This window comes from Pan paniscus, chromosome 13 (assembly GCF_029289425.2).
Source record: "Pan paniscus chromosome 13, NHGRI_mPanPan1-v2.0_pri, whole genome shotgun sequence".
NCBI classification, from domain to species: domain Eukaryota; kingdom Metazoa; phylum Chordata; class Mammalia; order Primates; family Hominidae; genus Pan; species Pan paniscus.
This window is the reverse complement of record NC_073262.2, coordinates 80927058-80945029: the sequence shown is the minus strand read 5'-3', so window position 1 is coordinate 80945029 and position 17972 is coordinate 80927058. Positions and strand designations below refer to the sequence as shown.

The 17972-nt window shown below is 38.3% G+C and overlaps 1 protein-coding gene across 27 annotated transcripts in view; it reads right to left on the bottom strand.

Annotated features, from left to right (window-relative positions):
* The window catches only part of OSBPL6 (oxysterol binding protein like 6), a 202717-nt gene that overhangs the window by 96456 nt on the left and 88289 nt on the right, over positions 1-17972 (bottom strand). For all 27 annotated transcript variants that reach the window (XM_034954580.3, XM_034954581.3, XM_063595456.1 and 24 more), the window contains one exon: positions 14236-14430. The gene's annotated coding sequence lies outside the window, so the exon portion shown is untranslated. The remainder of the gene's footprint in view (positions 1-14235; positions 14431-17972) is intronic.

The window sequence follows — 17972 nt, the reverse complement described above, 5'->3', positions numbered from 1 at the left end:
GGTTAATAGTAGTAGTACAGGGCCAGGAAAAGCAAATGGAACAGACAAGAATTCTAGAAACTAGTCTATGCAATGACAAAAAGGATCTTAAAAATATCAGTAAGAATATTATTCAGTGCAAAAAAGATATGAGCTATCAAGGCCATGAAAAGACATGGAAAAACCTTAAATGCATAGTAAGTGATCATTTCACCAGTAATAATTTTCCAAGACTTGTCAGTCACTTTTTGATTCATCACTTGGTTTCTGGCCTTTGCCAACATGTTTTGAAAGAAAGATTAGATAATGTCATAGCTCATATTTTAACAGAAAAATAATACTGGGAAATATGGTTCCAATGACTGCTAACAGATACCAATTGTCAGCACAGTGCTAAGACTTTTTGGCAACAATAAGACATAACAAAATATTTTGCCCTACTTTGTGACCTTAAATGATGACTCATAAATCCCTAGGTGTGTACAAATTCTTACTAAGGCACTATATGATTTCAACAGTACATGTCCTGTTCTCTGGAGCAATTTCCTGTCAAAACAACCATTTCTGCACTGAGTCGAGGCATTCTGAGGAGTTGGCTAAAGCAGACAAAATGACTTGGGTTAAAAATGTCCTTGAACCAACCCTTGTGCATTGCTGGTGGGAATAGAAAATGATGTAGGTCCTGTGGAGAACAGTACGGCAAAAAAAAAAAAAAAAAAAAAAAAAAAAAAAACTAAAAATAGGCTGGGCATGGTGGCTCACACCTGTAATCCCAGCACTTTGGGAGGAAGAGGTGGGCAGATCATCTGAGGTCTCTAATAAAAATACAAAACATTAGCTGAATGTGATGGTACTTGCCTGTAACCTCAGCTACTCAAGAGGCTGAGGCAGGAGAATTGCTTGAACCTGGGAGGTGAAGGTTGCAGTGAGCTGAGCTCGTGCCACTGCACTCCAGCCTGGGCAACAAGAGCAAAACTCCATCTCAAACAAACAAAAAACTAAAAATAGATTGCCATATGATCCAACAATTCCACTTTTAGGTATATGCCCCAAAAGAACTAAAATCACAGGCTAAGATACTGTACAACCATGTCCATAGCAGCATGTAGCCAAAATGCGGAAGCAACCCAAGTGTCCATCAATGAATGAATGAATATATTTAAAAAAGGGTTATATCCATACAATGGAATATTATTCAGCCTTAAAAAGGAAGGAAATCTGACACATGTAATTACACAGATGGACCCTGAAGGCATCATTTTAAAGTGAAATAAGCTAGGCACAAAAGAACAAGAAACAAATTCTGTATGATTTCACTTATATGAGATATGAGGTATGCAGAGTAGTCAAATGTATAAAGACAGAAGGTAGAATGGTGGTTATCAGGGTCTGTAAGGAGGAGGAAATGGGAAGAGTTGTGTTTAGTGGTTACAGAATTTCACTTTGAAAGATGGAAAGGTTCTGGAAATGCATGGTGGTGATGGATACCAAACAATGTGAATGCACTTAATGATACAGAAGTGGACACTTCAAAGCAGTTAAAATGATAAATTTTATGCTACATATTTTACTACAATAAAAAGTTCCTGAATCACCAGCTATTATGACTTCTACAATATGCAGACATTAATTTTATACTATTTTGTGGTCAAGTTTCATCTTCTTTATGAAATCTTTCCAACCTATTAGACAGAATTGTCACTCCAATCTGCATTTCTTCTATACATACACATACATATATTTTTGAACATACACTGCACTGTATTTATTTGACTTGATTCTGTAAGATCTATGAAGGTGGCACTTTTCTCATCATAGTCGAATGTCATGAGCCACAAAAGCCATTCAGGTTGTTTACTGAGCTTATCACTTTAATTAAGACTTAAATCTTCCATTATATCCATTAAATAACATTGATTGTGCTTGCAGACTGTAGATATCCACCCTCATATTAGTTCTTTTTCTTTTCTAATTTTTTTGAGATGGTGGTCTCACTATGTTGCCCAAGCTGCTCTTGAACTCCTGGACTCAAGCAATCCTCTCACTTCAGCCTCCCAAAGTGTTGGGATTAGAGGTGTGAGCCACTGTACCCAGCCTAGTTCTTTAATTTTACTATATTTGCCTAAAGATAACCCAAAATAATCCACATGCTTTGTAGACTGGAGTTTCCTATCTGTTCAATAGTGAGCTGGAGAGAAAGACTGTACAAGGTTCAACATTCCCAAGATAAAATCTCTCAGTTGTCCTAAAAAAAGGCCTGCCAGACTGCTAACAGTACTATAGGGGCCTGAGGGACATTAGGAATAGGAAATAGATGCAGTAGCATTAATTCTTTCAAAACACCACTGATGGGTTAGCCTGGCCACACAGAATTATGGCACCTGGCACCTGATTTACTAGATACCATCTACTAATTACAACATCTCATGGTCAGGAATCTTAAGCAGAATTTTGAAAACCTGTCATCCTCCAGAATAGCAGTGTTTATGCAAGCCATTACCCACATATCAGGATGTCCAAAATTCTACTCGTGTTGGGCATTCGAGCATGAGTGTTGGTTTCAATTATTGCTCATTCATTGTTACATGAGAGAAGGAACAGCTGACATAACCGAGAATCCACTGCCAGGTCCCAGGTTCTGCAGCCTTGTGAACTCATTTAATTGGAGTGTGGTAACCTTGGCACATATCTAGTGGTGAGCTGGAGCTGGCTTGCACTAGCTCAGGAGCTATGTGCATCTCTCCCCAGTTCAGGGCTTCAAAGACATTCCCCTGGGACCTTGAAATAGACCACGGTGGGAGTATCTATGCCATGTGAATGCTTCAAATCTGGGCTTTTTGTTTTGTTTTGTTTTGTTTTTAAGAGCTGATTGTTAAACATTTGCCAGTACACCAGTGTGTGTGGTGGTTTTCATTGTAGTGGTTTCTCTTGTAGTGGTTTTCATTTTTATTTTTACTCTAAAATATCCCGTGGATTGCCTGGGTTTGAAGCCAGTCCCAACACCGCCATTTCCTAGCTATGAAACCTCAGGCAATTTACTGAAGTCTCTCTTTGCTTCAGTTTCCTCATCTATAAAACAGGGATAGTAATAACTCTTCTTCACAAACCCCAAGCTTGGGAAATGGCAGTGCTAATCATCTACTACATAGGTTCTCAAGGGTACCATTGGGATCAACGTGTCACTTGGGAACTTCCTGGAAATGCAAATTCTTGAGTTCATCTATGCTTGTGAATCAAAACCTCTGAGGGTGGTGCCCAGCAATCTGTGCTTTAATAAGCCTGCCAGCAGGCAGCAGGTATGCCGAGTTGCCAATTGGGCCCCATTCTTCACTGGCCTAACACCAACAAAACTAGGGAATAGTAACACAGTATCAGACACAGAATCACCGCCAACTCACAGACCTAAAGCCCCAAAAATAAAGGAATTGCTAAGATTTTTCCTCTGAAATTAAGAAAGTTTTGGAACAAGAATTTTAGAGATAATTAAAGCATGTAGCATTTAACCTGTATATATTCCTAAATGGTTTTTATACTGCAAATTAGTTTTAACAACTTTAGATAGCTTACAAAAAATGACTTTCTTATAAACACAGTGCCTCCATTGATTTTTTATTATAATTAATCTTTAAATAATTTTATTTTTATTATAATTGTGTTTTATTATAATTTTTATTATTTAAACACAACACCTTCCAATAAGGAAAACAAATCAAAAAGCTCTATCATGAGCCCACAGGACTTCCACTGTCCACTAATCCTTGCAATTGCAAAGTGTATCAGATTCCAGATTCAGTAACCCAAGGAGATAACCCAGTCACTGTCTTTGACTAGATGGGGGATGGAGGGTAGGTGGTGCTCTGCAAAGCTTTTATGCAAAGGGTCAGACAGAAAATATTTCAGGTGTTGTGAACCATACAATCTCTGCTGTGGCTACTCAAACTGCCGTTGTAGTGGAGAAGTAGCCTTAGACAATATTCAAATGAATAAACATGATTATGTTCCAATAAAACTTTATTTATAATAACAGGCTGCATATTTGGCTTGTGGGCTATAGTGCTGAACCTTGGAGTAACCGCTAGACTATGAAACAACAAGATGCATTCTTAGAACCAGGTGTTGGCAAGTACTTTCAAAGACTGTAGATTACTAAACAGCATCCCATAGCAGGCAGGTCTGTTAATCTGCACTACAGTTGGTAAATCATTTACACAGGACATTCTGAATTTAATTGCTTCTTGCCAACTCCAGATTTCCCTATCTCCCCTAACACGTGAAAGAAGATACTTTATGCTTGCAAATGTACAAATTGAAAAATATTAATAAGATAAAAGAGGAACTTGTTTTCATCAAAGTTTTATTTATAATGTTAGTTTCATTAAAAACCCCATGAGAAAAAGAATTGCTAAGTTCCACCTGAAGGATAAAACCCTAAGTAGTCCAAGAGTATTTTAGGAAAATGTATGAACTAAAAAGAAAAAAAGACCTCGAAAATTGCTAAGAGAGTAGATTTTACATGTTCTCACCACACACACACACAAAAGCTAATGGTGAGGTAATGCACATGTTAATTAGCTCAATTCAGCCGTGCCCTCAAGTCTATATATTTCAAAACATGTTGTACGTAATCAAAATATACAATTTTGATTTGTTGATTTTTAAAAATCCAGAAATGTTCCAAAAAAAAAAAATAGCTGTGGTGGCCGAAACTAACTTACAATGGTTTGACTTAGAATTTTCTGACTTTATGATAGGTTAATCTCATCATAAATTGAGGAACAGCTATACTAAAATCTCTTCTCCTAAAGCTGATGTTATCCCTTAATCATCATCCTACATTCCAGAAGATATCTGTTTTAAACATTAAATGCAACAACCTGCTCTTAGCACTAAAATTTAGCTCATGAAAATCTTCAAAAATCTGAGTAGCTTAATTGTACCTTTCAAAAAACGTTTTCCAATCAATATTGGATAATTTTAAGAAGTCTGTTACCATGTATTATTTGGTAATGATGATGACTGTCTCACTCTCTTTCTGTCTTTGAAACCAAATCTGGAGAAATATGTCTATTCAAAATATTTTTTAGATTCTAAAAATATCTAGTTATTTAGGTTTTACCTCCTTTTTCAATTAGCTTCAAAATTGGTATAACCCATAATTATATGGAACAATGCAGTGCATTTATTCTAGGCATAAGACACCTGGTGGGAAAGTAGAATAAAATAATTGAAAGAGAAACTGAATCAGAAAATCCAGGACATGCAGTCAGTGTGCACATGGTGACTGCTGATAATTCTTTGTTTTTCTGAATACTTCATTATTATTTGAATAAAATACTCAAATGGATTTTTTTAAAGACTAAGAACTCACTGTCAAGTCCTAGATCCTAAATATTTTCTCCTATTTTTTTCTAAAAGTTTTATAATTTTACTTTTTATATTTAAATCTGTGATCTATTTTGAGTTAATTTTATATAAGGTATAAAATTTAGAGGTTCACTGTTTTATATACAGATGTCCAATTGCTCGAGCACTATTTGTTGAAAAGGCTATTCTTCTTTCATTAAATTGCTGTTGTGCCTTTGTCAAAAATTAGTTGGCAGAGGCTGGGAAGGGTAGTGGAGGGTGGGGGGAGGTGAGGATGATTAACGGGTACAAAAAATATTTAGAATGAGTGAATAGGGCCTAGTATTTAATTGCATAACAGGGAGACTATAGACAATAATAATTTAATTGTACATGTAAAAATAACTGAAAGAGTATAATTGGATTGTAACACAAAGGATACATGATTGAGGGATAAATACCCCATCTTCCATGATGTGATTACACATTGCATGCCTATATCAAAACATCTCATGTGCCCCATAAATATATACACCTACTACATACCCACAAAAATTAATCATAAAAAATTTTTAAAAATTAGTTGGGCACAAAGAAAAGCAAAAACGTAAACTAACTCTATTTGTAGGTTGTATTGGATTGCTGAAGTTTAAGAAATTAAAATGAAGCATTTTAGATTATTTTTTGTCTAGTTTGAAAATAAGCAATGGGACAAAAGTCCAAAATGGAAAGAGAATTCAGGTCACGGGTTCTCCCACCCACCACTCTCCCCAAAACCCCTTTCTGTGGAAGTGTGGCTTCTTCATCTTTGTAAATCTAAGCAACACTGTACTTGATTCAGTACACATTTTGGCATTTCTTCACCAGTATCTTTCTTTTAAATGTTTTATTTTGGAATAATTTTAGATTTGCAGGAAAGATACAAAAATACTATGGGAAGTTCCTATACACCCTTTACCCGAGACTTCCTCCAGTTTTCACCAGTTTTTCAGAAGCTGACAAAACAAGACATTTTCATCTGAAACTTTAACTACTTATAGTGCCAGTTGAAAAAAAATAGACATTTGAAAATAAATTCAAATGCCAAAACTGCAGTTATTGTTTAAATAAACTCTACGGTACTTTCAAATTTGGTATTCTAAACATGAAAAAGTCAGCAAATCACCCTGCAGTTCTCAGATCAAGTGTTACCTCAGAATAGGCACACACCTTGTCACTTTCTAGAACAATACTCTTTTCATTTCCTTCATAGCTCTTATCTCACGCAGTATTTATATTATCTGTGTACTGGCTTACTGTCTGTCTCCAGAGACCTCATCTGTCTTGTTTCCTGCTCTCCTTGTTATAACCCCAGGGCCCATAACAGTGCCTGGAGGATACTGAGTGGACACTCAATAGACTTTGCTGGATGAATGAATGGATGGATGGATGAATTAAAGCCTGTCTGAATGACCAAACACTTGAGATACAGAGGGGATGATGTAAGACACATGATAAAAGACATCTATTTAGATGACTCTTAGTTCTAAAACGTTAACCCTTTAAATAACTAGCACCAGCCATATACAGTTGAAGTTTTGGGGAGCGTGTGTGTTTTTCCTTCATCTTTGTAGTCATTTCTTCCAGGAGCAAAGTTTAGAATTGTTGCTTGGAAAGCCAAACCTTTCAAAGGAGATTTGTGTTGTTGGTTCACTGCAACAGTAGTTCCTGGCATTAATCATTTGATATGCAAAGTGAATAAAGTAAAATTTTAAATTACCATCAAAGTTAGACTTATTAAAATATTAATCATTCTTCTGTATGTAAAACATATTTGAAAAATAATTTACAAATGTTGGATTTCAATTTTATGGTCATTTGGGAACAAGATATTTTGAGAAGACAGGTTAAAAGTTTACTGGAAGGTCCTGTACCAATCATTGAGTTTCGGGGAAAAAAAAGTTTACTGGAGGGTGGGGGATGGGAGGAGGAGGGAGAGGATCAGGAAAAATGACTAAGGGGTACTAGGCTTAATCTGGGTGATGAAATAATCTGTACAACAAACCCCCATGAAATGAGTTTACCTATATAAAAAACCTGTATATGTACCCCTGAACCTAAAATAAAAGTCAAAAATGAAAGTTTAAAAGACAAAAGGGGGAATGGTCTAGATCTCCATCTTCCCTTCCATTGCCTACCTCTGAGATTCAGGTTCAAGGAATTAACTGGTTGTAGGAAAAAGACATCAAGGATGGATGGATGGATGGATGGATGGATGGATGGATGGCAGGCAGGAAGGAAAACAGGGAAGGAGGAAAGGAAAAAGGGAGGAAGGAAGGAAAGAAGGGAAGGAGGGAGGGAGGGAGGGAGGAAAGAAGGAAGGAAGGAAGGAAGGAAGGAAGAGACTACCTGTTCCTATATTTTCTATGAACACTAACATTCTCCATGGGTCAGATATAACAAAATGTGTCCAGGAAACAAAGCACTTGGTCACTTGACAAACCAAAGAAGAGAAAACCATTCCAAAACAAGTACCATTAAGTATCCATTTATCAAATAAAAGGAAGCAATAAAAAGAAGAAGCAATAAAATAAAAACACTGGAACACCTTCAGTCTCTCTGCTTTATTTAGAGTGTTTATCTTTCCTTTGTTTCTGGACCTGCATGATGATGAACAGTGGACACTAACAAAGCCATTCAACATGGCACACACTGATCTACCATCCAAAATGTACAATCATCCCACTGTCACTCCTGGAACACCTGCGTATGATGCAGTGAGTTGCAAATAACTCAGATAATCTGGTGAACTAAAGATTTAATAGACTGAATATCACTGCCAAGAAACATATCAACATTAATACTAAAAATGGAGTTGGGGAGAAAAATTCATCTTCTGTCTTCATACAGAAATTTTGAATGACTAAAAATAATAGTGATAATAAAAGGTAAAAAAAAAACACCTCATAGTTAACTCTTTATTCTGTAAGATTTTCTCTACATAAAAATATAACAATAATTAGTAGTTTTCATGCTGAAATTATTAATTTGAAACTATTTTGTGTGCCCAAAGGATAAAGTAAATACATTTATAATGCTGTTTTGAACCAATGGTTTCAATGTAAAAGAAAAAAGATACAAATATAAAATTAAAAAATTAAGACTCCATAAAGTTAACTCAGGAAAATCAGCATGAACTCATCATTTTTTTTTTCTTTTTGGACACATGTATTTCCCACCTTGTTTCCTGAAAAGGCATGGAAACACTGACAACCCATGGGAATGAGCACCCCTAGTGCCTGACTATAGTTTCTAAATTCTGTTTCCTATTAAAAAGAACCAGGCTGCTTAGAATGGCTGATTCTTAGACTGGGGTATGGAATGCACAAAAAGAATTTGGGGCAACCTGTTGTATCAAAAAGTAGAGTCAAAGAAATTAATAGGACCAGGGATGCTTTGGGGATGTTCTGTATCTTGGTCTGGGTGCTGATTATATAGGTGTGTCCAGTATGTGCAAATTCACTGTGATTCACATATGATAGGTTCTCTTTTCTATACGTATACACAGGAGCCAGGTTGAAAGGGCTCATAATGAACAAAGAAGGTTTTGTTTGAGCATCAAAATGAAAAAAAAAAAAACACTACAATTAAGTATGTGAAACATAACAAATATTTTTTTAAATCCTTGAATTTACAATGATTCTCAAGAAAAAAGGGAAGTTTCTCGCTAAAAAGCAGAAATATCACCTTTTGAAGAAACCATAGCACCAACTCTGATATTGTCAATTACTAGGGAAATATTAAGCAATCACCCTGCCCTTCCTATATGAACTGTATTTCAGGGCCACCAAATACTAGTTGATGATGGAAGTTCTTTATAAAAGAATGACAGCTAACAAATGTAGAAGGAATAATAGGATGGGGTGGGGGTCACCATTTTTATAACCCCTAATGACATAATGTATTCAGGCAATGATTATTGGCTGACAAAATCATGAAGTGAAAAAAACGGATGGGGTAACTTTAGAACAGGGGGATCAGGATGTTCTTCCCCGAAACACGGTCCGATGACAGCATCACTAAAAGTGGGGTAACTAGACCATATGTGCCTCCTGAGGTGGCACTACGTAAAGTACACAGCAAAAGGAAGCAGAATTCTTGCCAGAATAGTTAGATCTGAATCCAATCAAGCCTCTTGATCTAACTTCCAAGTTCTAGTAAATCTGAGTAATAGAGAAAAAAGTTAAGTAACAACAATCAGCCAAACCTAGTATGTGGAAAGTTCTATTCCCAAAGTGGCTTAACTTCAACAAGTGAATGACTTGAGAAAAGAAAGGGAATATTCTAGATAAGAGTTTTATGAGACTCAATAGCCAAATGAAATGTATGCACTTCTTCAGATCTGGTTCAAATAAACCAACTATTAAAAGAGAATTTTGAGACAATCAGGGAAATTTGAATATGGAATGAGTAGTAAATGATACCAAAGAAGTATCATTCATATTGTTAGGTGTGACATGGCAATATGGTTCTGTAGGAAAATGTGCATATTAAAATATGCCTACTGGAAAATGCAGGGGTGGATATGACATGATGTCTACTTCTAATGACTTCTGATAAATGGAGAAGGAGATAGATGAATCTGAGTGTGTGCGTATGGTTGTTCATTATGCTATTCTTATACAAAAGCCTAAGTTTGAAATTTTTTCAAATGAAATGTATTTTTAAAATATAGAAAACAAAAACTGGCTGGGCACAGTAGCTCACGCCTGTAATCCCAGCACTCTGGGAGGCCGAGGCGGGTGGATCATGAGGTCACGACTTTGAGTCCAGCCTGGCCAATATGGTGAAACCCCATCTCTACTAAAAATACAAAAATTAGCTGGGTGTGGTGGCACGCATCTGTAGTCCCAGCTACTCGGGAGGGTGAGGCAGGAGAATCGCTTAAGCCCGGAAGGCAGAGGTTGCAGGGAGCCAATATTGCACCGCTGTACTCCAGCCTAGGTGACAGAGCAAGACTCTGTATCAAAAAAAAAAAAAAAGAAGAAAAAGAAAAAGAAAACAAAAATCAACAGAAGAAAAAAGTCTTAATAAAGAAAAAACGTCCCTGGCCGGGCACGGTGGCTCACACCTGTAATCCCAGCACTTCAGGAGGCCAAGGCGGGTGGATCACTTGAGGTCAGGAGTTCAAGACCAGCCTGGCCAACATGGTGAAACCCCGTATCTACTGAAAATATAAAAAATTAGCTGGGCGTGGTGGCGGGCGCCTGTAATCCCAACTACTTGGGAGGCTGAGGCAGGAGAATCACATGAACTCGGGAGGCAGAGGTTGTAGTGAGCTGAGATCGTGCCACTGCATTCTAGCCTAGGCAACAAGAGCGAAACTCCCTCTCAAAAAATTTAAAAAAAAAAAAGTCCCTTTTCCCTACTATTTATATATGAAAACCTTGATATGAACAGTATACTCCTTTTTTTTCCCCACTTAGTTACTTATACAGTTATACATACTTTTACTGGATATGTATTCAAGGTACAATTTATTTTTCAGAACTGGTCTAAATCTTTCAGGTGTTTGGGCGACTCATTTTTCTAAAACCTCACAAGCCAGATTGTGATGGACAATGCACAGGCGAGAGCTGGCCTGGGGCACAGCCCTTCTCTCTGGACAAAGAACCTTCTCTTGTCCCTCCTTTGTTTCCATACTTTTCAACAGGCGAGAAAGAAGTTTTGGGGTCTCACTCCTTTTCCCTGGAGAGAGGAGGTGGCTACTGGCCTGCTACTTCCTCTGGGTCCCTCAGCTCTTCAGATTAGGTGCTCCTTGAGCAGAAGAGACCCCCTTCAACCTGAGGGAAAGCCCAGGACAGGAAGAAACAGGGCAGGTGAAATGGTGTCTGCATTGCCAATTCCTGCTTGCTATTCTCTCCATTTCCACTACTCCAGGGGGAAGTCTCATGACCCAAAAATGATAAAAGGGAGCCAATGGCAGCTTCCCCACCATGTCAGGGTTGAATACTCTTTCTCCTCTTCCACTTTTTACCTAACCATGTTATTTTTGCTCACTGGTTAGTTTTACTTAAAAAAAAAAAAATTCAACCTGTTTCATATGTCAACAACAGCTCCTAAGCCCTCCCTACAATTTTTCCCCCATTTCCCCATTTTTTCGGTCTTAGTTGTCACTTCCTCAGGGAGTTAAAGGAAATGGAATGTGGAGCTGATAACAGGAACTCCAAGAAAACGAGATAAGAAGGTTTTCTGAAAGCATTTCTGAGTGTACATGCACACATACTCTTTAATTCCTGTAACCAAAGAAATAAAAGCAAATTTCTTCCTTATTTTTTGTGGGGGGTATATGGGGGGAGATAGGCTCTATGAATCTAGCAAACAAAATTCATGTAGAAAATGAGATATCAATCACCTGAAATTCCCCTTCAAAAAAGAATTCAGTTTCCTTCTCCTATAGTCAAGTCACAACTTGGCAAAAGTGTGGAAACAAATTTTCAGGTACTTTATTTCCATGAACTTAAACTTGATACTCAAAGGGACTCATGCACGATTTCAACTCTGCATGTTGTCAAGTATTGAGAGATCCTAGGCAATACTGATCTAACAGAATCCATGAGATGGAGCAAAGTAATGCAGGCAGAAGGAAACTAAGATACTCAAAATAAAAATCCCACCCATTGGCCTTCTTTCCTGTGTGCCTCAACATTTAAAAATGGATACCAATCAAGAAGAGATTTACAATGTGTCTGATGTATCTAGCGGGGAGAAATGGATACCCTGTGGCCTAAAATCTGCTTAAATAACAGGCATTACCAGTTGGACTCTAAATGCATTATGGGAAAATATCTGTAAATCTTATTTTTTAAGTAAAATAATTTGTTGTTGTTGTTTTTTTTTTTTTTAAAAAAGAAGAACCATTGTTTTAGGAGTATGTCAGTTTCCCCACGTTGAGTTTAGCTAATGCAGGCACAGAAATGCTATGCCTATAAGGACCCTATGATTTGAAATGCTTCCATGGTTAAAGTATTTTATTATCATATAAACATTTGGTTCAATATCAAATTGACAGAAACATTACTGCATGAATTTCATTTAGCAACAATATATAGCAATCAAAGATGAGGAAAGACAAGTTTGTGAGTAACTACAACTCACTGTGATGGAGGTATGTCTAACTCTGATGGCAAGATTTCTCAATGCTAAGAGCTCTGCACATATAGAGGGCATAGCATTACTGTTCTCTGAGTCGCCCTGGTGTCCAGAATGAGTGAGGGCCTAGAAAATGGATTCTAAATCCCTACGGGGGTCATTCAAAAAGAAGGCTACTTGGTGAATCAGTTTACGTCCCTGGAACCAAAACAGTCAGATCAGGCAACTGAACTCTTAGGTCATGAAATATCAGACCCTGAGATGACACCCTCCACACCTGGAAAAAATGATGCAGAGCACATCACTATGAAAATTAGATCTCCTTAAGTCCATGGCCTGAAACATCTTATCTTTGAAAAGTCTTCTTACTTCATAGGTAAGCCTGGCTGGCAAGTGTCAGCTTCTCAAAGCTCATACATTTTATATAAAATAATAAATGCTAAAATAATAGCAGAGGATAAATACTAATAGAATGTTATATTAAAGTACATAGAAGTGACCTCATATACAGAGAGCAGAAGAAATTGATGCTTAAAGCAGGACTCTTGAACTCAAAAGCCTACGTGTCCCAGGCAGGTGCCATAATCTGTAAGATTGGTTTGGTTAAATATTTAGGGAATGCAAAATACTAGCAAAGTACAGTCACTAGGATAGTAACAAGACCAGATTTTTAATCTTCCAAGAGAAACCAGATATCTGATCTATCTGATTTTTATGTGAAGTTTCCAGATTTTCAAATGTTGGCAATTAATTTTCTTATAAAAAGAAAATTTTTACAGGTTAAAAAATGTTAGCAAAAAATTTGGCCTGTGGGCTACTTTGCAAGCTCTAATCTAAAATGCGCTTTTAAACAATACAGTAATAAACAGAAAGCTTCTAATATAACAATGATTACACGAAATTACTGAGCCTTGGTTTCTGCTCTACCAAGAGGAACCAGTCCACGCTAGGAAAGGGCGGGAATGGCATCAGGATACAAAAGAAACTTTCCCCAAATCATATATGTCTGAATTGTCATCACCACTACCACCACCATCCCTGTGCCCATGGCAAATAAGGTTTGAGCAGAGGATGTGCAACTTGTAAAAAGCTCCCGAAGACGATTAATGCCACAAACTTCCACCCTGGGGATGGCTGACCTTGAAGAAATAGAAAGCTTTGGATAACTGGGAGGGTGCAGCTAAGTGGTGAAGACCACAAACTCAGTAGGCCTAAGATATCAAATAGTTATATAAAGCGGCTCTAAAATAATAACCGCAAATATCAAAGATGACAAGGATACCGCAAAAAGTATTGCTAGTGCCACAGCCATTTCAGTCTCATGAGCAAAAAGAAAAGTTGACTGTCTCATTGTTTACTATGGAAGATTATAAAAACTGGATGCATTTTAAGAATGTGTACCTGTAGTCAAATGTGGGTTTGTGGATATGTGTATAAAGAAAGCAAGGATAACATTTTGGCTATTTTAAGGTTTAGGTCTGCACGTTCATTGCTCAAGAAGGGAAAAGCAGTATCATATTTCCACATGATGCCAGACTACATACAGAAAACAGAAAATGGTTACCAAATATTTTCACATTTTTCTACTTCCTATCCTTAAAAAAAAAAGAACTTTTTATTATAAGGATTATGACATATTATTTTAAGATCTGACATACAAATAAGAGATATAAAGAAACACCTTCCTGTGACTTTGTGGTGTCCCACTAATCTTTTGCTATTATTAAGCGCTGCCTAACCTAACCCTGCTTTTGGTTTTAAGCTTGTGTTCTTCTAACTCACCTTGCACCTTGGAGTCAAAGTCTTCCAAGTCAGCTTTATGGTCAAAGCTGTTTCACAGTGATTTATCCTCAGATGCCTGCAGCTTTTCTCCTTGGGACACGATATGTCTTTGACCTTGCTGGGGCTATCTGGGTAAATTATAGGGGTGGCTCCTTAATATCCTTCTGTTGCTGTTTTCCCAGCAAGTGGCAGAACCTGAAAAAGAGAGATTACAGTCATATAGTACATCTTTACAAAACTTTCGTGAGCCTCTCACGGGGACTGCCTATGGCCAATCAGAAAATTCCTCCCAATTTATCTTTTGAACAGGAAGTTCATATGGGTACGTGCCTCAGCTTTTTATCTTCTTTGTTCAGTTTTATGTAACCTCAAAGACGTAACCACTGACCTTCTCAGTAATCAGTAACATTCATAATTTACATCTCACCCAGAGCTTGGAGTATGAAAACTCTCAAGTGATATAGCAAATATTTCCTAAAAGGGGACAAAATATATTTTCCAGGACCACATTTAGCCCTCCAATTAAATATAAACCTCAACAGGGCTTTTTTGTTTGTTTGTTTTGTTTTGAGACAGAGTCTCGCTGCAATGCCCAGGGTGGAGTGCAATGGTGTGATCTCGGCTCACTGCAACCTCTGCCTCCTGGGTTCAAGTGATTCTCCTGCCTCAGCCTCCTGAGTAGCTGGGATTACAGGCACACTCCATCATGCCCAGCTAATTTTTTTATTTTTAGTAGAGATGGAGTTTCACCATGTTGGCCAGGCTGGTCTCGAACTCCTGACCTCGGATGATCTGCCTGCCTCGGCCTCCCAAAGGGCTGGGATTACAGGCTAAGCCACCATGCCTGGCCCAATAGAGTTTTTAAAAATAGTAAGTATGAAGTGGTTTCATCATACATGCACATAGATGTACAATCTCTAATGCCCTGAAAAAACGCATGAACAGTCTCTAATTTGCTGTAGAAGAGAACTGTAGCCAAACTCCTAGAACAATCCTCTAGCAAGAAGAACAGACTCTATACATACTATAAAAGAATATAGTTTTTAACTTGACATAATTTCTCAGAAAGCAAAGAAACAGTATGCTATGGTTTGGATATAATTTGGCCTCACCAAGTCTCATGTTGAAATATGATCCCCGGTGGTGAAGGTGAGGCCTGGTGGGAGGTGTCTGGGTCACAGGAGCGGATCCCACATGAATAGCTTGGTACCATTCTGAGGGGTGAATTCTCACTTTTATATCCCACAAGAACTGATTGCTGAAAAAGAACCTGGGACTCCTTTTCTCTCTCTCTCTTGCTTCCTCTGTCACCATGTGATCTCTGCATAACAGCTCCCCTTCATCTTCTGCCACGAATGGAAGCAGCCTGAGGCCCTCACCAGAAGCAGATGCTAGCACCGTGCTTCTTATACAGCCTGCAGAACCATGAGCCAAATAAACCTCTTTTCTTTACAAATTACCCACCCTCAGGTATTCCTTTATGACAACACAAATGGACTAAAACACAGTATTTTAACAAGAGAATAAATAAATTCATCATAAGATAAGAGAAAAATGTGACAAGTAATCCAAAGTAGAAGTTACTCTCTGATCCTGAAACATGACAGACGTTTTTTTCCTTCCAGCCATAAACCTCTCTAGCAGGCTCCTTTATTCACAAGCCAGCTTTAAAAATCACTCCCTGGGTTTGACTTTTTCAAGCCTATCCTTTCACTCTGTTTTAGTTTTCCTTTTTTTTTTTTTTACTTATTGAGAATGGGAAAAATGCACACACAAGCACATGTATACATACATACATATTCTAAGGCTACAACTTACTGAAACTGCATAAGATTTATGTTTGGCCAGCATCCAATGCCATGACTGCCTCCTTAAGTACCATCTTTCTGCAAAAGTTTTTGTTCTAACTCCCCTTCCACTTCTTTAAATAAATTAAAAAAAAAAATTCTACTGTGTTGTAAGACAATTCCGTGTACCTTGTAAGTCCTGAGTAAAATTTAATTGTTGATGATGATGATGACCTTGAATACTAAGGCTAAGGTCCATCAGAATTCTTTTTGTATGCTCAGCATTGCATCTTTTTATTTTCTGCACACATTACTCAGTCTATGCTCTTTAATCTCATTTAATTACAGGCAGATGGAATATGAATTGTCAGCTATAGAAACTCCCCTAGCAGGCCAGGCACAGTGGCTCACACCTGTAATCCCAGCACTTTGGGAAGCCAAGGTGGGTGAATCACCTGAGGTCAGGAGATCGAGACCAGCTTGGCCAACATGGTGAAACCCCATCTCTACTAAAAATACAAAAAATCAGCGGGGCATGGTGGCAGGCGCCTATAATCCCAGCTACTTAGGAGGCTGAGGCAGGAGAATCGCTTGAAACCGGGAGGTAGAAGTTGAAGTGAGCTGAGATCATGCCATTGCAGTCCAGCCTGGGCAACAAGAGCGAAACCCTGTCTAAAAACAAAAAACAAAAAGCAGAGACTCCCTTAGCCATCTCTTCCTTCCTCCTTCCTATGATGAACTCTGTCAAGCTTTGGAAACAGAGAAGACACTGATAAAGAGGAAAAAGAAAAGGCATGCTAAAGAGTCCCCTGTGCTATCCTGCAGCTCTTTTTGCTCATTCACCCCCGTTCCTCTGTCCTAGTCTGATTCTCCACAAGTTCTTACCATTCTAAAATAGCAAGTGGGAAGGCAAACCAGAAGAGAGGACCAAGGGGGTAAGATTAAGGCTTCCTTTCCTTCCCGCTGTTTCCTCCACTAAGCAGCAGCAGAGGGGAGGGATAAGACAAGTTGAATCTCACTAACCATACCTAAGGAATTCCTCCGCCCTCTCCCATCGCATCACATATGCTGTGTGTGTGTGTCCTTGGCTACCTGCCTATGTAAATAAAACCTTAGCCCAAGGAGCATCCATCTACTTCCTTCTTCTTTCGCCATAGTCTTTGCCAATACAGCCTTCAAAATCCAGCGCAAAACTGCAACTCCCAACTCCTTCACTGATCTTTCCAGTTAGGAAGAAGAAGCTGCTCAGTACTTTTGGTCAGTTCTATTTGTGTCAGGCTGTCCTGGTCTTACAGTTTTATGTGTGAACTGTGTCTCCTATACCAGACTGTGTGTACTCCGGGAAGCAGGGACCGGACCTTAATTCTGTGCAAACAATTTTTTTCCTTTTAAGTTCTGGGGTACATGTGCAGGATGTACATGTTTGTTACACAGGTAAATGTGTGCCACGGTGGTTTGCTGCACCTATCAACCCGTCACCTAGGTATGAAGCCCCACATGCATTAGCTATTTCTCCTGATGCTCTCCCACCCACCACCCCCCTCACCACAGACCCCAGTGTGTGTTGTTCCCCTCCCTGTGTCCATGTGTTCTCATTGTTCAGCTCCCACTTATAAGTGAGAACATGCAGTGTTTAGTTTTCTGTTCCTGTGTTAGTTTGCTGAGGATAATGGCTTCTACCTCTGTCCATGTCCCTGCAAAGGACATGATCAAATACAGACACATAGACCAATGGGACAGCATAGAAAATAAGACTGCACGTCGACAACTATGGGATCTCTGACAAACGTGACAAAAACAAGCAATGGGGAAAGGATTCCCTATTTAATAAATGATGCTGGGAGAACTGGCTAGCCATATGCAGAAAACTGAAACTGGACCCCTTCCTTACACCTTATACAAAAATTAACTCAAGGCAGATTAAAGACTTAAATGTAAAACCTAAAACTA